The sequence below is a fragment of the Ceratotherium simum genome, chromosome 24 (genome assembly GCF_057802395.1).
Source record: "Ceratotherium simum simum isolate JZ-2026a chromosome 24, ASM5780239v1, whole genome shotgun sequence".
Classification (NCBI taxonomy): domain Eukaryota; kingdom Metazoa; phylum Chordata; class Mammalia; order Perissodactyla; family Rhinocerotidae; genus Ceratotherium; species Ceratotherium simum.
Genome location: NC_141923.1, coordinates 45908386 through 45923417, shown reverse-complemented (window position 1 = coordinate 45923417; position 15032 = coordinate 45908386). Strand labels below are relative to the sequence as shown.

General features: G+C 41.6%; 1 long non-coding RNA gene across 1 annotated transcript; it reads left to right on the top strand.

The window, feature by feature from the left end:
• Window positions 1–6547: 6547 nt before the first annotated feature.
• On the top strand, window positions 6548–11482 carry LOC147913948 (uncharacterized). The gene is made up of 2 exons (XR_015556187.1): window positions 6548–9301; window positions 9689–11482. It is a non-coding gene; the product is annotated as an uncharacterized LOC147913948 (long non-coding RNA).
• The last annotated feature ends 3550 nt before the right edge of the window (window positions 11483–15032 follow it).

The following is a 15032-nucleotide window of genomic DNA, read 5'->3' as shown; positions in this document are numbered from 1 at the left end:
TCTTCCTTGAACGTGGTGGAGTATGGGATGGTCCGAGAGCAGTGCACGTGTGCCAGCCCTGCATCTCCACAGTGTGAGGGACCTGGCTAGGCTGATTGGGGGTGCCCCCAATCCTTCCAGACTCCCAGGGATGTGCAGACTGATGCTAGGAGGAGTGGAGGGGAATGGAAGAGGCATGCTCTGGCCCATAGGGGGCCAATACCCTTGGGTCCCACTCAGAGGTATTAAAACTTAAATTCAACAAATGTTTACTGAGTGCCTTCTACAAGCTAGTCACAAGTTCAGGTGCTAGTACATAGCAGTGAGCAAAATAGGAGAAGATCTCTGCCCTTGTGGAACATTCACATAGATGTGGAATGTACATATGAATGTAGAACATACATATGAATGTGGAACGTACATATGAATGTGGAATGTACGTATGACCAAGGAACATACACATGAAAGTGGAATGAACACTTGAATATGGAATGTACATTTGAACGTGGAATGTGCCCATGAATGTGGAATATACGTATGAACATGGAATGTATGTATGAGTGTGGAATGTACATTTGAATGTGAAATGTACATATGGCAGCTTCCAGTGGATTCACCGGTAACTTAGTCCAGAGGAAGAATGAGGCACAGGTCGGGTCCCTGAGGCTGCTCACCAGGATGGAGTAAGGGAGAGGTAATGAGGGTTTCCAAAGGAACACTTTATTCACTTTCCCAGTTTTTCTGGGACCCTGATTTTTGCTGTCCTTTTAACATTAGCAGGAATTGTCCATGTCTTTCCTTGAAATTGAGAACTCCAATCTCCTGACAATCTCCGATAGCTATGGGAAGCAGGAGGGAGGACCAGCCCACCCACAGCACCTTACGTTCATCATTCCATGAGGGGGGTCTCTTTGGTGACTGGGCCGGATGTGTCAAACTTGTTTCTGCCATCTGTCTTTTGAAAAGAGTATGGAAGGATGCTCCTATAAAATTCTAGAATTCAGAAATGTTAAGGACCAGCATTTCCCTGAGTAATCAAGTCAGAAGACTCAAGAAGAAGTTGTTCCATTACAGCCAAGGTTTTCAAAGTATGATCTTTAAACCAGCAGCCTCAGCATCAACTGATGTGTTAGTTACATATTGTTTCTTAACAAATTACCCAAAAACTTAGTGGCTTAAAACAACAAAAACGTATTGTCTCACAGTTTCTGTGGGTCAGGAATACGGGTGTGGCTTAGCTGGGAGCCCCAGGCTCCAGATCTCCCCTGAGGTTGCAGTCAAGCTGTCAGCAGAGGCTGTGGTCCCATCTGAAGGCTTGACTCCATTCGGGGGAGAAATCTAGCTCACTCGTGTTGTTTCTATTGGGCCTCAGTCTCTCACCCCATGAGTCTCTTCACAGGGCTGTTTCATAACCTGACAACTGGCTTCTCCCAGGGCAGACAATCTAAGAGAGAGTGACGGATCAGCCAAGAGGGAAGCCGCAGTCTTTATATAACCTAAAGTTGGAATTGGCATCCCGTCACTTCTGCCATAATCTATATGTTAGAAGCAAATCTCAGTAAATCCAGCCTACATTCAGGGGAGGGAATTACACAAAGGCCTGACCACCAGGAGGTGGGGATGATTGCACACCATCGAAAAGGTTGCCTACTACACCTGGAAACTTGTCAGAAAGGCAAATTGTCAGGCCCCATCCCAGACCTGCTGAATCAGGAACTCGGAGCATTGGGCCCCAGAATACGTCTTAACAAGCCTTCCAAGTGATTCTGATACATGCTAGAGTTTGATAACCATTGTTTTAGAGTAGGGATTGGCAAACTTCATTTCAGTCTCTGTGTGTGCTACTCTCTCTGTCCCAACTACTCAGTTCTGCCATATAATGGGAAAGTAGTCTTAGGAAATAGGATGGGGCCGTGTTCCCGTAAAACTTTATTTATGAAAACAGGTTGTCTTAGTCAGTTTGGGCTGCTATAACAAAATACCATTGACTGGGTGGCTTAAACAACAAATGCTTATTTCTCACAGTTCTGCTGGCTGGGAAGTCCAAGATCAAGATGCCAGCTGATTCAGTTCTCAGTGAGGGTCCTCTTCCTGGTCTGCAGATAGCAGGCTTCTCATTGTATCCTTACGTGAGGGAGGGAGGGAGAGAGATCTTGCATCTCTTCCTCTGTTTATAAGACCCCACTGTCCTGACCTAATCTAACTCTGATCACCTCCCGAAGGCCCCACCTCCAGATACTATCACAACAGGGATTAGGGTTTCAGCATATGAATTTGGAGGGACATAAACATTCAGACACAGCACAGGCAGTGGCTGGGATTTGGCTCCCCAGCCGTAGTTTGCCGACCCATGTCTTGGAGTAGCAGGGAAGTTTGGTGTGATCAGAACTGGAGGGAGTTAACTCCCTGTTTCTTTTTTTTAAGCAGGCAAACCTTTTTTCTCTCTTTCCTTCCAGCATTGTTGGAGACAATACTGACCCCCCAGCTCCTGAGTGATTAGCAAGACTCACCATGAAGGGTTGTGCATGTGCTTGAGTCTTCTAATCTTATTTTTTGTGGCTCTCCAGTAAATCACAAGCTCTTTGAGATAGTATAAGATGGAGGTTAGGAACATGGGCTTTGGAATCAGACAGATGTGAATTTGAAACCTGACTCTACCAGCATTGGGAACATGGTAAGTTACTTTGCCTCTCTGTGTCTCAGTTTCCCCATCTGTGAAATAGGATAATAACAGCATGCACCCTATACTGTTATCATAAGGAGTTCTGATTACCTACTATAAACTACCTCCAAATTTAGTAGCTTCAAACAACAACAGCTGGGCAGGTCTTTTGTTCCAGTGGTGTTGTCTGGGGCTGCAGTCATCTATAGGCTGGACTGGGCTACATCCAAGATGATTTCCTCTGTCACTCATTGGCTGCCAGTTGGTGCTGGCTATCGGATGGAAGCTCATCTGGGGCTGTCACTGGAGCACCCCGGTTGTCTTCCACGTGGCCTCTCCATGTGGCTTGGTGTTCTCACAACATGGCATAGTGGCTAGGTTCCAAGAGGGAGCATTCCAGTGTTGAAGTCTCAGAAGCTACCCAGCGTCACTTCTGCAGCAAATCATAAGACCAGCTCTGTTTGTAGAGCAGGAGGGCAAAAAAAATCACTGGCATCTTTAAGCCATTGTAGGAGGAAATGAAAGTAATCACAAGAAACGCTCATTGTGGAGCCTGGTCTATGGCAGACAACAAATATTAAGTACTTGTATTGGGAAGCAGAAACTCTCTTGCCCGGCTGTGTCCTGCACAAGCGTTTACTGCTTGTTGCTTGCCTTTTGTTAGTCAACCAGTGTTTCTTGAGGGCCTGCTGGATGTTTCTGGAAGGTCAGAAGTAGGATTCCTCTCCTTCCTAAACTCTTTAATGATTTGGTCAATTTCCTACATCAGTTCTCACAACTCTAGTTTCCCAAGACCTCTGCAGGCCTAGTGCTCTTCCTCCACAAGCCACGTGCTTTTCAAAAGACAGAGAGAAAAGATGGGGGAGGACCTCGGAGGATGCTCTGAGGAGATTTGATTGACTCAAGGGTCTTGTCCTCTCTCAGCTGCTAAGAAATAGATTCTCAGCCTGGGGTAGACAGAGGGGTCAGAGAGGACTTCAAAGAGAGGAAGTACCTGCCCCCCCCATACTAATCCTCCATATTGGAGATGCTGTGAGATTCGTCCTTCTGCTAGGAGCCAGGGGGGGAGGGGGCATGTGGCAGTGCTGATTATTCAAGTCCCGTCCGGATACGTTCCTTTGAGAATAAGCAGCCCCCAAATTTCACAGCCAAAGAAAAAGAGATTTCAACTGTTGATTTCAACTGAGATTTCAAAGTTGATTTCAACTGGGTATATAGTCTTATCCGAAGTTAGAATGAAGTACTAGTTGCAAAAAAGGGGCCAGGTGGGTAACATGAATTAAGTGGCAGCATGTATGCAATAGGGACTGGTAAGGACTAGAGAAAAACAGAGAGTGAAGGCCCCATTAAGGGGTAACCACTACATATCTTCACTTATGGCCACACACGCAATTGTTGCTAAATCTTCACATTTTTAAAGAATAGCCTGAAATCCAGATTCGTAATTCAAATTTCCCATTTATAAAGTGTTGGCAACTAATTTAAAAAATTTAAAAGCCCTCTGTTGGCCCATTAAACACACACACACACATCTGGCAGATGACCTGCAAGAGATATAGGCAGGAAGTTGCCACTTTTCCTGAGCAACATTTCTCCTTATTGTCTTAGCTTGAGGGTCATATCACAGAAGAAATAGAACAAGGACAGGGAGACAATGGGTATTTATGGAATGTTATGGGACCATATAGTTCTGAAAAAATAATACAAACTTTTATCCTTCCTTATTTAATCACAAAAATAACGATGTCGCCTTGCATGAGCGCTGACCTCTCAGGACATGAGTGAACTAGTTTTGATTAGCTTCATATAAAAAGCAAAGAAATGTCCATGTCATGTCAGCTGGCTGTTTGAAGGCGAGGGGTGTTCTTCCTATTTTAAAGAGGAGAAAATAGAGATTCACTGAGGTTCCTTTAGGAACTGACCAGAACTCCTAAAGAAATCCAGTTCTTGAACTGAGGAGTACTAAGAACGTCTGTGCTTGCATCCAGGTAAATCTATACATGAACAAAAGAGAAATAATTATATGAATAGGTAAATTTGGAAAAGTAGGAGGGATTTAGTTTAGATGTAAGGAAGTGCTTAGAGAATAAGAGGACACAAAGGCACTGGAACAATGGAGACAAGCTCAAATTTTTTTGTTTTTTAAACTAGAGTTTCTAAAAGGAAGAATCAACAACTTTCTTCCTGATACCCACTGCAAGCAATCCCACTCAGAAGAGGGGTGGGCGAAGGAGGGACCCTCTGGATCCTTTTCCATCATGTGATTTTTTGGGGACCTAGCAAACGAAGGCCCCCCCAATTTACTAACTCACCAAAATGATTTACCAGCTGTCTCTTCCCCTGGGAGGTAAACAGGCAATAAAATAAATGAAATTCCTGTTCTTTATTACTTGACCCCCATAAATCATCACTCATTCTGGGTGCACACTTATCTCAAAGGCATCACAAAATATTTAAAATGTCCTCTCCTTTACTATGAATGGAACAGAAGACATAAGCAAAAACCCAATGATGACATGTCTTAGTGCAAGGAAAATGACACAAGCAAGAACTTGAATGTCGGAAAATGGGAGACTTGGGGTGTGTGGGGGTGGGGGGCATGAGGGTTCTAGGGGCCTGTCAGTTTCTTCCATTCTGTTCCAAACCTTTCCTAGGAATAGATTCACTTTTGCAACTTTAGGTCCTCACAGAGCGATGGATAGATAAGATCATATGGGATATTACTTCTCATATTTGATTACTTATAAAGCCTGTCTTGAAGTAAAAGCACATTGTGCCAAAATAGGGGGCTTTTGTACGGTGCGATCCTGTCACCATGACAACAAGCACTTGCATTACAGCAGGCTCCTCAGGCCACAGCACGGTCACGTGGCCCAGAGGGATCCCTTTGAAGCCCCTGTAATCTTTTCCCTGAGCGTGATTGCTAACATCTTCTGAACATAATCATTAATCAGGTTCTGTAACAGATAATTACTTACGCAGCTAGCATTTTCTATCCCTGAGCCCTCTGTGCAATTCCGACTGCAAGACCTAGTCTAGTGTTACTTTACATAACCAAGTAAAGAAAGCAGTTTGGCCTCTTGAAACCTGGGAAGTTGCATTTCACACAAAAACATTGTACTGGCCCCAGGGTCAATCATGTATCTCTGCCACATGTTCCAGGCTGTCCTTTGCCCCTGTCTTGGACCACCTCCCCAGGCGGCTTCTGCACTGCTGCAGGCTCCCATCTCCTGTCTGTGTCTCTTTCCCCATGATGTCTGCTTGTTTATTGAACTTCTAGTGCCAATTTGTGCTTCAGATTTATCGCACTCACTTGCCAGGGTATATGGGGATTTTTTGTTTTTCTGTTTACAGAAGTTTTCCCTGTAGATTTCTCTTTATCACCTAACGTCATTCCTTAAGACTCCCAAGGCTGCATCATGACCCAGGGAAGCTGTGCTTCTCTCCGGGCCCCCATTGGCCCAGGAGAGCCTCTTTGCACTGGAGAAAGCCTCCTCTTGCGGGTTCCCTGACTCCATTTTATCTTTCAGGGTACACTCAAAACTTCAGGGAAGCTAGATGAAACGGATGTTAAAAAGAGAGCGTGTGAGAGAAAAAGGAACAAAAAAGAAAACTCCAAATGCCAAGCCACGATAGAGATTGATCTTTACTAATGTGGGAGATCAAGATTTGGCCACCCTGAAATATATCTCTTTATCTTGATTATTTTCTCTGATGGACATTTGACCTCCCCCACTAACTGCCTAAAGAATTTGACATAGTAACTCCTTCCTGGAACAGATCTTCTATCTGATGGTTGTAATATAATGTAAAAAGATGTTACAATAGAAAAGGCACCAACAAGCCCATCTTATCAGAAGTTCTGTCTCTCTGGCCACATTCTCTGGATGCCCGTGCAAGGAGTTGCCAGACAGACATTTACATTTATAAGGGAAATTTCCATTTGTAAAGATATCTCCCTCTCTGTATTGGGAAGAGGGGGGATGACCTCATTTCTAGAAACTTATCAATGTGGAAGGTGAGGCCTTAAATCTGCATAATATCCTTACTCTGGTTTACTGTGCTTTAGCGGTCATCTCCTGTAACTGACGCCCCCCACCCCCAACATCCTCCTTTGTCATTGGCTGAACATGGTATTTAAGATGAGAATTTCTGCTATTGTGTTGAGAAACGCAGTGTCCCTGGTTTCTCCCATGTATACATGTTATTAAACTTGGTATTATTTTCTCCTGCTAACCTGTCTTGTTAATTATTTGGCCAGCCATAAGAACCTTAAGGGAAAGGGCAGAGGGGGATTCTCCCTCTCTCCCCACAGTTTTGGCGTAGTCGCCAGGATCCCCACTGGCTGGCAAGTTGCCTTCTCTGGCTGGAAGAACTGCCTTCTCCTTGGGCTACTGCAGATGATGAGATACGGGAACGCCTGACGAAAGCCGGCAAAAGGTAAGATTTCTTAGCACGTCAGGCTCCCGGGGTCTCTATCTGCGGGGTCCAGTGGGAAGCAAGTGGTGAGAATTTTTTTCTCTTTCTAAATTTAGATTGGCAGGAGAAAATATTTGGGAAACTAGTTTCTTGTGCTTTTAGTGACTCTAGTAAATTTGGTAGAGTACTCTTGGTTTTGATCTTGATCCCTTTTCCTCCCAGAGTAGTCTCTGTCTTGTTCTGTGTCCTGAGAACTTGGCTTTGTGACCAGTGAGAATATTCTCCTTGGTCTCCACCATACGGAAGGTGCATTTACCAGAGTGCACCTTGGTGGCCAGTCGAGTAGACTGGGGTTCAGAACTGTCTCTTTGTCCGGCTGTGCCAAGCTCTCAGGGGAGTTTGTCATAAAGGGCCCAGTCCATAAGGGCTTTTGTTATCTTACTTTCTCTGAATATCTTTGGGAGTGAATTCTGTGGATCATGGGGGCTACATCCTCTGCGCCCTCACCAGGGACGCCTCTTGCGTCCATGGTAAAGATTTATTCTAAGCGTGAAAAGTTACCTCCGGGTCTTTCCTTAAAAAGGCTTATTGGATCGAGTCATTATTGGAATAAATATACAAATGAAGATCCTACTCGTCAATGGCCAGACGACGGATCCTTTGTATTGGGAAAACTTCTAAATTGGGAAAACAAAAAATGTTTTGAGAGCTCTCACATAATTATTTAATTGGTACCTAAGAAAAGGCCAGAAAAAGGAAGGAAAAAATTTGACTAGCCTTAAGACCTTGACTCAGGTTACAATTGAATTGAGAACACGTAAAAGTGTAAGTGTTGATAAGATTATAAAGGTTGGAATGTTTGAGCTAATTTTATATAAAGAGGTTACATCAACTTTGCCTGAGTATGTTTTAAAATGTCTGACTGGGAATGCTTCCCTTGTCCAAAATTAGAAGACCAAGACCTATTGATAAAAGTCTTAATGAAAACTATGTTTAGAAGTATAAGAGATGGTAAAATTCACATGAAATTTTGTAGAAAAATTGATGTTATTTCTATTACAGAACTGGTTAAAAAATAGTAACTTGATGGCTAATTTTATCTGAAGTCTTATGAAGTCTTGTAGGCAATCTAAATAATTATTGGGAACAAGTAACTAAATAGTTGTGAAAAAGATGAATGTTGGGTAAACTTTAAACAATAATTATGTGTTATGGTGGTTACAGCTTCCAAACTCTTTTTCGTGACTTAAAACTTTAGAGTTTTGCTAAATTTTATGATAAAAATTCATTGAGTATCTAGATCATTTCCAAATAAGATAAGATATTAGACATTGATTGCAAATGTAGGTTTGTCTACTTTGGCTTTTTTTTATTACAGGAAAACTAAAAGGTGTTTTGGGTCTATTGGTAAACATGTCTTGTGTTTTATTAAAAGATTGTACTATAAAGTAACATATATCCAGAAATTATGAAGTGTTTATAAATTTTCCAAGCCACAAGATACTAATATAAAAGAAAGTTTATAATTGTTTACTTAGTTTTTACTTACAAATTAAGGTTTCTAAGGGTTAAAATTCCTAATTAGTATATGGATAACTTTCTTGAACTTGATAAAGAGGTTATAAAAGATTTTTCTTTACTTTTGAGTAAGTCTACCTAGAAGACAGAAAAAAAAACCTGTTAAAATAATTTCCTATGTTCAAAAGACCGAGGTCTCTCTATTAAGGCTTTTTGGACTGTTAATGCTCTGTTTGCTTTGACTTTTTATATTTTTGACAAGCTCCCCAAAATTCATATCTTAAAGTCTCTTTTTTTACTTTTTTTCCTTTGGGAATTTTCCAAGGGCCCTGGAACTTCTCAAAAAAATTTGCTCTCTTCCTATAAGGAGGAAGATACTAAACTTATTAGGCTTATTCAGTATGTGAAACTACATGGGAAGCATTGTCAGACAAGTAATGATAAACCTGCTTAGGTGGTATTTTGTGGGTAAATGTTATTGATATAGGCGTTTTAAAATTGTGTAACATTACTGAAATTCTGATCTGTCCTGGTTATCAGTCATAATTTAAAATTAACCAAATTTCTTTGTCAATTGCCATTTTGTTGTTGACAGACTTATTTCTTTGCTCTAATGCTTTTGCAAAATATGTTTCAACTTCAGAAAAATTCATCGAAAAGACTCTGACATTTACACTGGAGTACAGGTTTCTGATAAACTTCCTGATCATAAAACTGAACTGGGTAAGAAATTACAGAAATCTGATAGAGAAACTGATAACTTCATGAAGCTGCTAACAAAAAGATTGGGATCGAGAATAGATTACACAAGACTAAATAAACTGATAAGGATGATTATAATTTTTATGATTTTTCATTTGAAGTGTTGTTGAATATTTAATGTTTTGTTTTTTCAGATTTAAGAAAAACCTTTTTTTCTTTTCTCCTGAGCTAGCTATGACTTATAGCAATTTAGTATATGATACCTTTGTAAGCAAAATTAAAATATCTATCTTTTTCTCTCTAACTGATCCCTCTAGGATTTAGAAACTCTTAGTAAGTGAGTATTGTTGTTTTCATGGCAATATAGTTATTTGCATAAGTTCAATAAGACTGTTCTCCTTATAACAGGACACAATTGAAAACACTGGTTATATTACCAAGGCTGTGACTAGAACATCATATTCACGATATAGCCATACAGCTTTTAAAGAATGAAGATTAGACTTTATGGAATAAAGCCACGTAGGAATATTGGCCTGGTACCTTTTGTTCCAAGCAACACTTACCAAGATAAGTAAAAAATGTCACTTATCGGGCACGTACAAGGAACCTCGAAATATTTTTGGGAAACCTCGGAAGAGAAGAATTCACCCAAATCTGTAGGTATTGCAGGCAAAGTCTGATAACAAAATCCTTGGCTTGGCTTTCCTGGCCTCGAGAGGCCTTTAAAGTTCACTCTGAGATTCCTTATAAAAAGTTCCAGCAAAGCAGATTTAAAAGAGCCTATGTGATCAACTGCTATTCTTGCTGTACTTATGTAAATAATTGGGCCAACTTTATTGGAACTAGACTTATTTTACAAACTAGTTAGTTTTAATTTGGCTATCTTTGATAAAAATGAGGATGATTTTAGAGAAAAAAATTATATTTCATTAAAAACTATAGTATACATTTGCAGATATTAGATCCTAGTTTTATTAATTGTCTTTTGAGGTTTTTGTTTTATATCTGTTTTATATCTTGACTGGACCGGATCCTGATTTCTTCTAGTCTCCTAAAATATCCGGCTACAGATCTCCTAACTAACGTTTTTGATTTTTTTCCATCATTTTCATTTGGAATCACTAAAAACTGAACCTGCCCTTTTTCCTGAAGCCTCACAAACTGAAGCCGATGGACTTGACGTAAACTTGAGATATTACCCGATGACATCCTCAGACATTTTAAACTGCAAAAGATACTTTAACGCTGACATCTAAAATTCTTCTTAACTGGCTGTCCTCTGAACTCAAAAACTGGTTTACAATTTGCTCCATCCGTTACCCTTGTTTTTCTTTTGTTTCCACAGAAATGCTTCTTATTAAATACTTGCTTGCTTGCTTCCATAATATATAAAGCCTAACTTTGGGAGCCCACCTGCATCACCACCTTCTAAAATAAACTTAATTAAACTGATCTATTATCAGGACTAAAAAATGTGTTCAGTGAGATGAATATCTACTAACTCAGCTTCTGGACTATGAAACATCTTTGAGTTTCAAAAAGACTGTGAAACTTTTAGTTTCAAAGGCAGGACTGTGGGAGATCAAGATTTGGCCACCCTGAAAAAAGGCAGGACTGTGGGAGATCAAGATTTGGCCGCCCGGAAATATATCTCTTTATCTTGATTATTTTCTCTGATGGACATTTGACCTCCCCCACTAACTGCCTAAATAATTTGACATAGTAATTCCTTCCTGGAACAGATCTTCTATCTGATGGCTGTAATATAATGTAAAATAGATGTTACAATAGAAAAGGCACCAACAAGCCCATCTTATCAGAAGTTCTGTCTCTCTGGCCACATTCTCTGGATGCCCCTGCGAGGAGTTGCCAGACAGACATTTACATTTATAAGGGAAATTTCCATTTGTAAAGATATCTCCCTCTCTGTATTGGGAAGAGGGGGGATGGCCTCATTTCTAGAAACTTATCAATGTGGAAGGTGAGGCCTTAAATCTGCATAATATCCTTACTCTTGTTTACTGTGCTTTAGCGGTCATCTCCTGTAACTGACTCCTCCCACCCCCAACATCCTCCTTTGTCATTGGCTGAACATGGTATTTAAGACGAGAATTTCTGCTATTGTGTTGAGAAATGCAGTGTCCCTGGTTTCTCCCATGTATACATGTTATTAAACTCAGTATTATTTTCTCCTGCTAACCTGTCTTGTTGATTATTATTCTCCCTCTTCCCCCACACTAACCTCTCCGAGGCTTTGACTAAAGCGTTGCACTATTCGCGTTACCATGTTGTTAGACAAATAGGATGTGGAATCATTAAGATGATACAGTGTGCTCAGGTGTTTTAAATGTTACCTTGCTGGAGCACCTGGATTCTAAAGATGAAGCAATAACTTTATTAACCTGGACATCTCTTGGGGGAAAGGTGGGGGCATGAAGAATGTGAATCACACAACATGTCTACTTCCTGCCCTGCTAATCTTTCTTTGCCGATAAAATTGACTACAATGAGCTTCCAGAGCTACATGAGTGCTATATTTTCAGAACTCGAAATCAGGACCCATGGCAAAGCCATCATAAGATGTGGGTGGTAGAGTCAACGTCTCCAAAGTCATGCGACTGAAGGAAGTCGTCAAAGCTCTATTCCAAAAGGGAAAAAGGCCCAGGAGAGGATGCAAAGTGTTAGCCCGCTGGATGAGGGGGTTTGGGGGTGCCTGGGGAGGGGCTGTTCCACGCTGAGTACATATATATATTATGTATATGTATGTGTAATGTATATACGTGTGTGTGTATATATACTATATACATATACTATACATATACTATACATAAATACATTATATATATACACACACACAATATATATAGTTTTTTAAAATGAGCCACTCAGGTCTTTAAAACAGCAGCTGGTTAGGCCACCTCTACCTCCTCAATTTGCTCTTGGCTCCAGGTGCCTGGTCCCCACAGCGTTACAGCTTCCCTTTCTCCACCCTCCCCACAAAAAGCCCAGGAAATGGGGCCATTCCCCTATTTGTGCTGCACTCCAGGCAAAGCTTGTGTCATAAAAAGTTCTCTTGTGATAGAGAGCCAATAAACCTCTTCCATTAATACCCAATAGTGAACAGAATTAAACATTTCTTTCTTCCAATTGAGCATTGTTTTATTTAATATGCTCATACTTTTCTAAAGGTAGGCATAAAATTGTCATGTGTATGGGAAAAACATACTGGGCTCTGATTGTGTGTATACGTGTGTATTTGTGTGTCAAAACTTTTCTAATTAACGCTACAATGAGTAAAGTTCCTTCTGGGATGAGGCCTTGAGATTGGGGGCACTGAGACCCCATATAGTCGTGTTTCTGAAGGCATAACGTAGAGGAAATTCTTGACATGCAGAATATAATTACCCAAAATGGAAGGTGGCTAAGGTGTTGGAGTTAAGATTTCCTGTTCTTACACACAGTAGGGTATTTGCAGAACCTCTTTGTCATAACCAACTGGACACAGTTTCCAGAGATGAATGACAACGTACTGGGCAGGAAGACAGCAGGTGGCTGTTTGGCCAATCCATTGTTATGCATTAATTGGATTTTTTTTTTGTCAGATCCCTGGTGGTGATGAACTCATTTAGAATCTCTCTGCCTGCCACATGTCAGTTCAGAAATATTCCAACGCAATGTGGTGTTAGTTATGCAGTGTGGGATCTGGGTCAACTAATTGGAGCCAATGAATTTGGATAAGCTTTATTCATTGGCAAAATTAATAAATAGTCACTGTGACTTGAGCTGGTCAGAAGGCAGCTTATTCCTAACAGTTTAATGCCTCTGGGATGAACTGGTCCAGTCCTTGATTGGCCTCAGCCACACAATTGTTCTGTTGTGTACACCAATGAATATGTTGGGGTCCACAGGGGCACTGTCACAGCTCTGCACTGATATCCATCAGATAAACCGACTAAATCTGCATTAATCACAGGGCCTCATGCAACTGCTGTCAGTGCCCTTGAATATTGCCGGGAGGATCAATTGCTTTGGCTTGGGAAAACAAATGTGTTTCTAGCATTGTTGGAAGCTATTACCTGGTGACAACGTTCTAGGACATTGGTATTGTCTTTTAATTAATGAGCACTGAGGAATAAATTCTGACCACAACTGCATGTATATGGGATTTAGAGAGGGAGCAGGTGGAGAGACACTGAGGAACACACGGAGTCTTGTTGACGGCCTACAAGACTCGACACTGTTGACTTCTAGCTGTCTGAGGATCCCCTAACCCTCTCCCTGTATGTGCTACATCTCCCTGCTGTGCCTTCTTTCCTGCCTTAGGATTTTGCACTTGATATCCTCTGTCTGGAATGTTTTGCCCCCCAGATATTTGCCTGACTGGCTCTTTCTTGTGTTCACATCTCAGCTTCAATGCTGCCTCCACAGGGAGACCTTCCCTGATCGCCACGTGAGGCCCCATTCCTTCACTCCATTCAATACTTCCTGTTTTATTTCCTTCATAGCACTTACTGCCATCGCAAATGCTTGCTGGCAGGTTATTTGTCTGTAGTGTGGCTCCACTGAGTCCCCCCTGTGTCCCTACCTCCGGCACAGAGGCTGGCACACAGCAGGTGCTGAACAAGCATTGCCGAGTGAAGGAGAGTCTCTGTCTCCTGTAACCGTTTCTGGATAAGTCAGTGGACTTGGGTTCAGAGGAAAAGACACTTCACCAGAGGGCTTGAATGCTTCTAGGCTAGGCCCTGCCCCTAACCTACGGGGTGGCTTTGGGCAAGTCACTCAGCCTTTTTCGGCTAAGTGACCATGTCGGGACTCCTTAGCTCTAAGACAATATTTCCAAATGCTGGTTTTTGGTTGAGAGGGGAGCAAGTGGGTAATGGGTATTTTCTGTTTTAATCATTAGAGTTTTAACCTTGAAGTGGATGGAGTAGGCCATAGAAGTTTATCCTAGAATGAGATGGTAAGGGTGTACCTGTTAGGGAACCAGTATGCAAATCATTCAATAGCTCCCACACTATTTAACAGATATCCAGTCAAGATTCTCATCTGGGACACTGGTTTTCTCTCTTTGGTGACCTGTGGCCCAATGAATATTTAACAGGCAGTAAAATTAGATTATTCGTAAATGAAAGAATGAACACTCACCACAGACTAGTTTCTGCTAGATGCCCCATCTCCAGTTCCTATCACGGAGCTTGTGAAGGGATCTCAGGCAAAGCTACAGGGAGAAACTGAGCTGTGAGATATAAGCAAAAATGTCCCTGTGCTCCTCGCCCCATGGGGGCAGAGCCTGATCTTCTGTCCTGTACTGATGCTAGCCATCACCCCCTAGTCTTACCAAACATGTTCAGGTTCAGGATGCCTAGAAAGCATATCCATGAGGTTGGGTGGCCACATTGTTCCTGGCTTTGAAAGGCACTGCACCTTAATGTGTTTTAAAAGGACCCAAGCAATTTGAAAAGCAGCGAATCCAAGTGGCAGAGGGCTTGAGTGGAAGCAAAGGTGTTACTCTCGAAGCTGGAGATGGAATGTCTTTGAAGAAAAACAAAACATGAGGCTGTTAACTAAACGCAAGAACAGGACAATCAGCCCACATAAATTCGTCAGAAAAGAAGATGCTATCTTCAATGGAAGCTTTGGAGCAGTAGTTTGGTTTCAATAGATATGAGTCGTTCTGATGCAATTTTCTGATATAGCTCATTTCTTACATAGCAGCCCTCCAACCTGCCCCACCACATACATCTGCCAG